Below are 11024 nucleotides of genomic sequence, written 5' to 3'. Positions count from 1 at the left end.
CCATCAGAGGAACTGACAAAGGGATCAGAGTTTCCTTTTTCTAATCTCCACGTGGATACGACCAACCCCTGAATTCTTTCAAAATTCAGTAAGAAGTGAGGAGGCCACAGGTACAAGAAGTGCCACCGAGTTCAGAAGTTTTACAGCACTAATTAGCACTGGAAATTGCAATGACTAATGAGCCGGTTTATCGTGCTGGTGGCTGGGCCGGGCCCCTGCATTTCCCAGGGCAGGAGGTGCAGCTCAGCCCTGCTGTCCCGGCGGGCAGAGCAGCAGCTGCTCCTGCCCGGCCCCGCTCCTCCCTCGGAGCCGGCTTTGGGCAGGGCTGTGCTGACAGGGCAGAAACAAACGGGCATCCCCCACCTGCCCTGTGGTGCAGGACCCCCAAGGCAGCCTGGGGGCTTTATCTCACCTCCAGTTAGTGCTGAGCCTGATGCAGGGTGACAGCAGGGTTACTGGGGGAGAACAGCTCACTGCTCAGTGTGGCACCAGGGCAAGGGCTGACAGGACAGACTGCCAAGGTCAGAGTTATCTGAGGAGGTGAGCAAAAGCAGCTGCAGGCTTGTTCTTGAGCAACGAAGACATTGCCTAAGGGCCTGGGGTGTGCTACGTGGGCAGCTTCAGCCCTGCTGTGGCCTTTGCACATCCTCAGAGGGATCCGTGCCCTGCCCAGCCTGGCACAGGAACAGCGCCCGAACCCCAGACGGGGGCAGCAGGGACACGAACTGACGCCTTTGGAAGGGCTCCGGCAGCCCTGCTCTGTGCCACGGCCTGCAGCCGGCCCGGGCTGCACAGCTGCTTAACTCCAATCGCAAGGGGAAATCGAGGCTGCAGCTACTGCTGCAGAAATTCCAGAAATTCCTGCTCCGGGTTGATGTGATGCAAATCAGGGTGTGAACCCGGGGGAACCAGTGCTAATGCCGATCTCTCTCTGCCTCCTCCCGAAACGACAGCTTGCTTTTCTTTAAAGAAAATGTAGTTTACCCTAAATTTCTCAGAAAAGAGCAGATAATTAGTTCTATCGACCAGCACGGCTCCAAGCATTTCAGTTGCTGGGTGATTTCTGCATTACTTGGTGGGAGGGACTGGGCAGTCCTGCACCAGCCACCATCAGGCATCAGCTAGTGCTTAACTGCAAGGTTGGGTTTGAACAACCTGCATTGTTCTAATGCTGCAGTCCACTCCACTGGTGCTCCCTCAGGGACTGTCTGAATGCACATTCCCTACCTGGAATGGAAACTTCTCTCTTTTCCAAAGATACTGTTGTTTGAGCCTTTCCCAAATTCTGGTAAAATGTCTTTGACAGTTATTCCACAGCCAGGGACTTGTCACAGCACTTTTAGATCTCCAGGTGTATTCTTCATATTCAAGTTCAACACATACACTGTAGTTTAACCAAGAAAATCAGATTTTTTTTTCATCTGTCATCTCTTTATCACTCGCTCTTGGTGAGTGACCAGAGAATTCATAAGGGGCAGATGCAGCTCTAAGCTCCAGAGAGGAGATTATTTATAGTGTGTGCCAAAGCTACACCCTGGCTGCACACGCCAGGCAGTTCTTACAGGCGTGTGCCACTTCTCTGAAGGAGTCTGTAATACAAACTCCTCTTGCATTTCTAGCACATCACTGCACTCATAAATATTTCTGAGGTTAGAAATCAGATGAACAGCTCTGTCTAGTGGCACTTGCAATAACTACATGAGAAGGTTGTTATTTCTAACAGAATTCAGTCCATGTGTTGAATCAAGTGAGTCTAAAAATAGCTGATTGGCTTGCTTTTCCACATGGCAAGTGCTCCAAGTACTTCTGGAGACATGGGATAAACATGTGAGGCCACACTCTGCCATGAGCTTTCTGTTCTTTTAAGAGCTTTACTGCCTTTATTTAGTTTTCACCAAAAGCAGTAAATCCCAGAGGCTTTGCCATTTCTAAAGCTGTGATTGTGATTTGAGGGTCCTGAGCTTCCCTGCCCCTGAGGTGTTTGGTGCTGATGTCCCAAATCCATCTCAGCTCACCAGCCTGTTGTGTGGCACAGTGCCTTTGGTTTGGGTTTTGGGCAAGTTCCATGGCAGTGCTCTGTGTAGTTCTTAACAAAACCATGCAACTGAGGGAATGGCTCTGAACCTGCCAGAACCTGGGCTGGGGGATCCTCTCTTGACCAGTTTCAGCCTGGACAGGTCCTGGTTCAGGTCCTGGGTCAGGAGGGTGCAGAAGCCCCAGTTACAAACAGGACACCAGTGTGCCCCCTCTGGGTTTTAGCTCCCAGGATGTGGCCACATGGTGAGTTGCCTTTGGGCTGGTTGTTCAGTACAGTGAATATAAGATGTATGATATTGGTTATTCCTTACAACAGCCCTATGGGCAGCTTGCTGCAGTCCAAAGTGTTCTAAAACACTGTAAAAATTCTAAATCACCTCAAATTTTCTAAAAAAACCCCAAAAAGTCACAAAAGGATAGGAGTTTTTTTTTTTCCATGAAATATTAAAATTATAAAAATGTTCTTCAAAAAATTTTCTTTATTCTCATGATTTTGGTACAGTAAATTCATTCTGTGATGTATGAAAGGGGAGCAGCAGCACCCATAGCAGCTGGTGGCTGTTCTGTTACAGCTTTGGGTTCCCTGGCTCCATGGATGCTCTGAGTGTGCACCTCTGGGTGTGCTCAGGTTGGCACAGAGCTGCTGTTCCACCTGGAGGAAGGGGACAGCAAGTGCTTGCTGTGCTTGCAGATGTCCTGGTATGCCAAGGCTTTGGATGCCAGTGCTGCCAGCCTGGGTGTCCTGAGGCTGAGGTAAATGTGCCATTGAAACCCGCGTGTGCTCCCCTGTGCACAGAGCTCCTTGGCCTCAGCAGTCCCAGCTGTTAAGGCCTTTCCCTGAAGGTCTGAGCAGTGTGACACCCACCCACTGGGTCTGCCTCTTCTTCCTGTCACACTGAGCTGCGGGCTCAGCAAGCCTTGGGAGCCAGAGCAGCCCACCTGCCTTCACACCCAGCCACTCACTCTTACCTACCCCAGCTGCTGCTTAGAGAGGGATTTAAGTGCACTTGTATGTAAGATGTTGATGGTAAAACAACACCTTTGTATCAAATGGGAAAATGGGAGGGAAGGAAGAAGGTAAGGAAGTTGCTGGGGTTAGAACTGAGTGGTTTGTGTTGGATGTGTGAGTGTGCCTCCGTGTGCAGTGCTGCTGGCTCTGACTGCACCCCCTGTGTTACCTGTGTAATCAAAATTAGGGAGCACAAATAATAAAGGGAAGGCACTAATTGTTTCAGGGCAAGGATTCAGCATGTATCCTTGTGTAGTGACTTCAGCTTGCAGGGCACCAGAGGTCAGAGCCTGAAGAGGGAGGTGGGGGCCCTGGAACTTGCTCAGGATTCCGGGTGAGCCACAGCACAGAGCGCCCGTGTGCTCCCCCTGTGCCCAGAGCAGAAGCTGCAGAGATTGCAAAGCAGGAGGCACATTCTTTTATAGTTAAATCTCTCTTGAAACAAGGACTCTGCATTTTCTTTGCAGGCAAGGTTCTGTTCCTTAACCATGGCAAGCAGGTAGAGACAGAAATAAAGCTGTGACTGCCTGGGAGTCATGTCCAGCACAACTTTCATACGGAGTCTAAACTTGCAGGTTTTTCTGAAATCTCCAATGAAGCCAGCAGAATTTCCAAAGGAATGCATTCCTGTTAAATCTGCTCCTCCCTCCCTCCAGCAGCATCGCTTTGCATAGCAGAGCCTGGAGATAAGGAGAGAAGTGGTCACAGAAACCTGCGGGATCCCAGCTTCCATTCCCCTCCCTTCTCTTGCTTTATCCTGGTTCCCTGCAGCTGCTTCTCTCTGTGTGCCCCATCACCCCGGGCTCCTGCCTTTCTCTGCCAGAACCCTCAATCTGGGCTTTTTCAGTTATTTCTGTCCAAAATGTAAAGCTGCGAGTTCTGGATCGTGTCTCCTTTCCCTCCTTCTCCCTTGTGCTGAGTTTTCTTTCTCACATCTCCTTCTCTAGGTTCTGATTCATTTCACTCTTTGTGAGCTCTCATTTGGCATCTCCCGTGCTGTCTGCCTGCCAATTCCTTGCAATCCCCACTGTCTCTCCACTATGTTACTTGGATGGCTGCCAGTTCTCAGCCTTTAAACTTCAGTATTTCTAGGATCTGCTCTCCTGAGATATTTTTTTTATTTCCTCTCCCTTTTTAATATTTCTAACCATTTCTCCTTTGGCCCTGTGCTGAACTCTCTCTAGGCACAAGGAAAATAAGAAGGTTCTTTTGCGACCTGACTTGGAACAGATTGAATTCCGAAGGGTGGTGTAGAGATTTGTTGCAATATGCTCCTGGAGGCTTTATTCAAATTGCAGGAGCTCTCAGCTGCCTCTTTAAAGGGATAGTCTGTAGATAAACCAAAATTCACAGTTTTAATATGCTCCAGTGATCTATATACGCTAAGCACTTTCATTTTTGACAGCCTTGGGAAAGGCAAGAGTTGACAGACAGTGTTATTCTGATAATTTTATTCAGTGTTCTTCCTATTTGCTATAAAGGGCATTTCCCACAAACAATCAAGTACAACTGAATGAGGGAAGCTTACTAATTTACAGGGGAGAAAATATTCTGGGATGTTTTTCCATGCCAACCCTTTGATCAGTACTGCAAATTTGGAAAAAATATCTCTGTTCCAATGTGTACATCCATGCCTCCTTGTGGAAGGCAGCTCCTCTGTTCTCCTTACAAACACGTCTCTGGGCCTGCCTTCAATCTCTCACCTGCTCTGAAATTCTGCTGCTGCTGAGCTGCAGGTCCAGTTCCTGTCAAAGGGTGGATTGGTGCTTTTAGGTACCACAAAGAGAGTGTGGTGTGCTAGCTGTGGGTGGTGTCCTTCACAGGCAGGAGCCTGAGCAGGAGCTCAGGCTCGTGCTGGGCCTGTGCTGGCCCCAGCACCAGCCCAGGGCTTCCCCAGCAGCTCCCACCCTCCCAAACACAGCCCCAGCTCCCAGCCTGCAGGTTTATTTATCTTTGCCTGAGGCTTCATAGAAACTCCAAGTCCAGTAATAAACTGTGCAGCTTTCTCTGTCACAGGCTCTTCAATACTCTCCTTATGATTTAGTGTTTCTACAAATAACTGTTTTCTACTTACTCTCCTGAGCTGCACCGACAGCAGTGGGACTCTTGTTATAGTCTGTTGTGTTTCTTATTAATGCCACATGTGTTCATCACAGCTGAAATACTGCAGTGAATACCAGAGGAATTATGCCTTAAGTGGAGTCTGAAATGTAAATCTCAGGATACTGCTCTCCAGTGGTTCATCCAAACTGCCTTTCACTGGTTGGCTTCTTAATTTCTTTTCCCAAGACAGGCTGGTCTGTAAGAACTGTCCCTGAGCTGTCACTGAACAGCACTCGTGCTGGAAGCCCTCTGCCAGGGCAGCTGCAGCAGCCCCGGAGAAGGGAGGGCCAGGAGGGTCCCGGAGCAGCCCCGGGCTTGTGCAGGAGGCAGGAATGTGGGGCACAGGCTGTTCCTGCAGGCTTTGCCTGGGGAGGCCTTCCAGGAGGGAACGGGCTGCCAGAGCCGCCGGGGATGGTGGCTGAGAGCTGGGGAGGCAAAGGGAGAGCAGGAAAACCCTGTGCCTGTCCCTGGCCCTGGCCATGTTCATTTCCCTGTCCCTGTCCCTATCTCTGTCCCTGTCCCTGTCCCTGTCCCTGTCCCTGTCCCTGTCCCTGTCCCTCTGTCCCTGTCCTGCTGTCCCTGCCCCTGTCCCTGTCCCTGTCCCTCTGTCCCTGTCCCTGTCCCTGTCCCTGTCCCTGCCCCTATCCCTGTCCCTGTCCCTGTCCCTGTCCCTGTCCCTGTCCCCCCTGTCTGTGCCCGGGTAGCATCACCCTGAGGAGCAGGAATGCAGGGAGGAGGGCTGGAGCAGGTGAGGACAGTGTGCACAGGACAAGCAGTGCTTGGAGCTCGGGGTCAGCCGATGGCTTTGCAAACCATCCACGTGTGGCTGGGGCACCTGTTAAATGGCTTTGTCTCTTACAAACTGGGGTTCTGCAAGTGATTTAATTGCTGCTTGGCTGAATGCTTGGCCCTGCAAAGCACTGCAAAATGAAAGCAGCTAATAATTAATGTCTAATAGTGATTATCACACTGGGTGTCTTTGCTGCAGCTCTACTTCATGCGGGCAGAACTGAAATGGGATTGGCTCAGCAATAATTTCCCCTGCTTAGGAATGTGGGCTTTGGACTCTGATGGACTTGTATTTATTACCTGTGTCCAGGTGAGATCAGTCAGATGCAGAAACCCTCAGTGAATTCAGCTTGGGAAGCTTTTGAAAGCAGATGAAAAAAGCTGTTAGGAATGAGTCTTAAGTTTCCAGGGAGGCTGGGGAGAAAGGCTTATCCATTTATTATCCAGTACTTTAACCAGGGTCACTTTGGCTTTGCTGAATTCTATCCCCTCAAGGACAGGGAAATCCAACTTTCTCCATTTTCTTTTTCACATTTCTCCTGCTCCAAGGCTCTTTTTTTGAACTATATTGTAAAATAAGGTGAAAAAAAGATTGAATGCAATTCTTCTGTTGCTACCGGGGAAGCAATGACCAAGGTCAAACACTTTCACACTTTTTCCACCTTCAAAGTTTTAGTCAGACTTCATCTGGAGACATGTAAAGGTTGGTTGAAAACAAGCTTATCAGTCTAGGAATGTAAGTCATGAACAACTTCAGCTCTTTATCTTCCACAGAATTTAACTGCAGAGGAAACAAAGGATTAATAGGCCTTGGATTCTGATGTCCCACATGCCACAGTGTTGGGGAGGGGATGGACAGAGCTGAGGAGAGTATGGACAATGCTGAGGGAGCATGGACAGAGCTGAGGGAGCATGGACAGAGCTGAGGGAGGATGGACAGAGCTGAGGGAGCATGGACAGAGCTCAGGGAGGATGGACAGAGCTGAGGGGGGATGGACAATGCTGAGGGAGCATGGACAGAGCTGAGGGAGGATGGACAGAGCTGAGGGAGCATGGACAGAGCTGAGGGGGGATGGACAATGCTGAGGGAGCATGGACAGAGCTGAGGGAGCATGGACAGAGCTGAGGGAGCATGGACAGAGCTGAGGGAGGATGGACAGAGCTGAGGGAGGATGGACAATGCTGAGGGAGCATGGACAGAGCTGAGGGAGGATGGACAGAGCTCAGGGAGGATGGACAGAGCTGAGGGAGGATGAACAATGCTGAGGGAGCATGGACAGAGCTGAGGGAGGATGGACAGAGCTGAGGGAGCATGGACAGAGCTCAGGGAGGATGGACAGAGCTCAGGGAGGATGGACAGAGCTGAGGGAGGATGGACAGAGCTGAGGGAGGATGGACAGAGCTGAGGGAGGATGGACAGAGCTGAGGGAGGATGGACAGAGCTGAGGAGAGTATGGACAGAGCTGAGGGAGGATGGACAGAGCTCAGGAGGGGATGAACAAAGCTGAGGGAGGATGGACAGAGCTGAGGGAGGATGGACAGAGCTGAGGGAGGATGGACAGAGCTGAGGGAGCATGGGCAGAGCTGAGGAGAGTATGGACAATGCTGAGGGAGGATGGACAGAGCTGAGGGAGGATGGACAGAGCTCAGGGAGGATGGACAGAGCTCAGGAGGGTATGAACAGAGCTGAGGGAGGATGGACAGAGCTGAGGAGAGTATGGACAATGCTGAGGGAGGATGGACAGAGCTCAGGAGGGGATGAACAGAGCTGAGGGAGGATGGACAGAGCTGAGGGAGGATGGACAGAGCTCAGGAGGGGATGAACAGAGCTGAGGGAGGATGGACAGAGCTGAGGGAGGATGGACAGAGCTCAGGAGGGGATGAACAGAGCTGAGGGAGGATGAACAATGCTGAGGGAGCATGGACAGAGCTGAGGGAGCATGGACAGAGCTGAGGAGAGTATGGACAATGCTGAGGGAGGATGGACAGAGCTCAGGAGGGGATGAACAGAGCTGAGGGAGGATGGACAATGCTGAGGGAGCATGGACAGTGCTGGTGCCCTGCAGCTGCTGCTGGAGCTCTCTCTGCTGCCCTGCAGGGCCCTGCACTGCAGCACCCAGGGCAGAGGGTAAGGCAAGGAGCCTGACAGGAACTTTCTCTCAAACTGAGGACATCCAAACAGAGCCCTTATTTACTAAAGTGATTAAGTCATCTGTTCATTTTCACTGACTGGGGCTTGGCCTGTGAATACAGAAGTTGGAACTGCCTGTTCTTCACTTGTTTTTCCATGTCTTGGATAATTCCCTCTCCAGTCATGTTTTGTTCCATCTCATCCATTTCCCTGTAAGACACAGTGTCTATTTAGCAGTGACTTATGAAATAAATGAATCTCCAAGGCAGGACACTTCTGCTCTCTGTCTTACCCTTAATAGGTATTGAAACATATGAAGTAATTCCTAAGTTGTTTAAGAACCTTAGTAATTATTCCTACTTTACATATGATTATTTTTTAAAGGACTCTTTTTTATAGTTTACTCTTTATGAAGTGAACAGTCTTTAACAGTGTTTATCACAAAGGCACGTTTAAATCTATTCTGTTCCATTTTGGTTTCTCAGAACAGTCTTTTCCCTTCTCCATAGAAAATGGGAATGGACAAAATGTGAAGTATGTGTGAGTGAAATGATGGTACATGGCCTGGTGGAGAAAGGGATCTTTTAAAAATAGTATCTTGCAATCTTTCTCCTGATGGATTGGGAATGGGCCTGTTCTGAGCTCGTTAATGTGGGGCTGGTGTAGCTGCCAGCTCAGCTGCCTCTGTTTAGCTTTGTGAAGAGCTTTCCCTGCTGTATTTTTAAAATACAGAACCAAAACCGTGCTGAGCTTTTCTTTTGCCCTGACAGGAGATCTTATGTGTGAGCAGTGGCTGCTTTCCATTTGCAGTCCTGTGCTGCAGTGCTGTGCAAAGCCCTCTGTGCTTTGGGAACAAGCAGCCTGGCATCACCCCTGGTTACTGGGAGCTTCTGCAGGAACAGCCCCTTTTGGGATTCATTATTTGCCTGCCCTCCCTTTGCAGGAATGAGGGAAATACCTGTCCCCTTTGGCAGGGAGCAGGACAATGGAGAGCAGTCCCTGGGGCAAAGGGAGCCCTCCTCTTTGCCAGGGACAGGTTGTGAATGTTTGTGCTTCCCCAGGAGCCAGGGCTGGGCACGAGCTGCTGCTCTGGGAGCCCCCGGCTCAGCTGGGCACAGGGCAGGGCTGGCACAAAGAACCTGACACAGGGGGATTCCTTTCCTAACGAAGGTTTGGGAGACTGTGTGAGCACACACAGCTATGAGACCAATGAATACATGTGCTAAAAGAGGAAAAGTACCTGCATTAGCTTTGGCTTGCTCAGCAGCAGGCCTGGCACTGCTGTGTGCCAGGGAAAGGAATGGAGAGGTGAGTGGGCACAGAGGCAGAGCTCCCCTTCCAGCTCTGCTTCCCTTTGGGACTCCCTCATTCCCCAGGGGCTTTTCCAATGCTTCTACAGCCCTGAAGGGCCTCTGGGATCCTTCCAGACAGATCCTTCCCAGCTTCCCCAGCAGCCCTGCTCCTGCTCAGTGGGATGTGCCTGGTTCTGCCCTTCCAGCTTTGGGGGCATCTCCCAGTGCAGTGGCCCTGGCCCTGGCCCTGGCCCTGGTCCCCTCTGCGTGCCTTTCTCTTGCTCCCTTTTCTCCAGGGAAAACAGGATGTCCATCTGTACATACAAGCACAGAGAGCTAATCATGTGCCTAAAATGCCCAAGTAATTCCCTCACTGAAATATGTAGAATAAAAGCCGTGTTTCCAGATTTATCCCCAAATAAAGCATCCCTCCTCCCTGCTCCTGTGCTGAATGCCAGGTGCAGCAGCCTTGGTGTGAACACCTTTCCCTCTCACACTGACACAGCAAGGCTGGGGAATTGACCCTGTCTGTCCATGGGGACACTGGCCTGTCCTTGGCCCCACTGGCCTGTCCTGAGCAGGGTGAGGGCTGCCACCAAGGCCTGGCTTAGCACACCAGAGAGATTCCCATGGCAGGGATGGGGCCAAGGGCTCACCATCCACAAATGGGATTTCATGTTTTTCATGGATTAAGGCCATACTTCTGTTGAGCTTTCCTCCAAGGAAGGAAAGAACTACAGATGTGCTTTATGAAAACAAGGTGAGTGAGCAGACTTGGGACAGTCCAGTCCTTCTCCCTTTCCATATCAGTTTCCTGTGGGTATAGAACTCCACATAAAAACTGCAGATATTTAAACTGAAGACCTATTTCCTTGCTGTGTTTGACCTGTGTATGTGGTGACATAAAAGACAGGAGAACTGAGAAACGCTTATTTTTATTAGTTTTCTTTTCCTCCACAAACCTGTTTGGTTCAAAATAGAAGCAGTGTAAATAATGCCAAATTTATTGGTACCTAAATCCCTCCAGGTGCAATAATGCAAGGAACTTATGAAACCAGGTATGGACTGTTGTTAAAACACACTTCTCTTTCTAAAAACATAGCCATGGATTAAATCAATTTGGTAATTAAGAACTAGAATTTAACTGTGCAAAGGACAAAGAAAGGTTTCTAATTATATTATATTAATATTATGTATTCACTCAGAGTAGGCCTCTGTGAGAAAAACTATTTTTGGACTGAAATTTTAGAGCAGACCTCCTTTGGTATAATACATCATACTTCTAGTAAACCTCCTGTGTTTCAAAGATCAGCTTTCCAATCTTTGTGTCCCAGGAGCTTGTTCTTTATGGGTTTTTTTCCCCTATTGGAAGCATCTCAGTTTTTGCAGCTTTAGTTTTGGATGGACAGTTACAGTGAGGGAGTTTAGTCCAAGAATATCAGTGTGGTTTTTATCACTGTGATTAGGCTGCTCTGTTAATGGTTTACTTAAAACAAAGAGATCTTTGCTGTGGTGTTTGCTGCCCAGTCATAACTATCTGGAGTATTTCAAGTATTCCCAGCTTTTCACTCAAAGGATAAGAGCATCTGCAGCTGGCTGTCCTTTTGTGTGTATCTTGCTTCTGCCTTAAATATTTCCCTTGGAATTCTCAGGAGCTTTGGGA

This window comes from Agelaius tricolor, unplaced genomic scaffold, assembly GCF_023055355.1.
Source record: "Agelaius tricolor isolate 1412-34295 unplaced genomic scaffold, bAgeTri1.0.p SCAF_12, whole genome shotgun sequence".
Classification (NCBI taxonomy): domain Eukaryota; kingdom Metazoa; phylum Chordata; class Aves; order Passeriformes; family Icteridae; genus Agelaius; species Agelaius tricolor.
The sequence above is the reverse complement of the archived record's forward strand: the minus strand, read 5'-3'. Positions refer to the sequence as shown.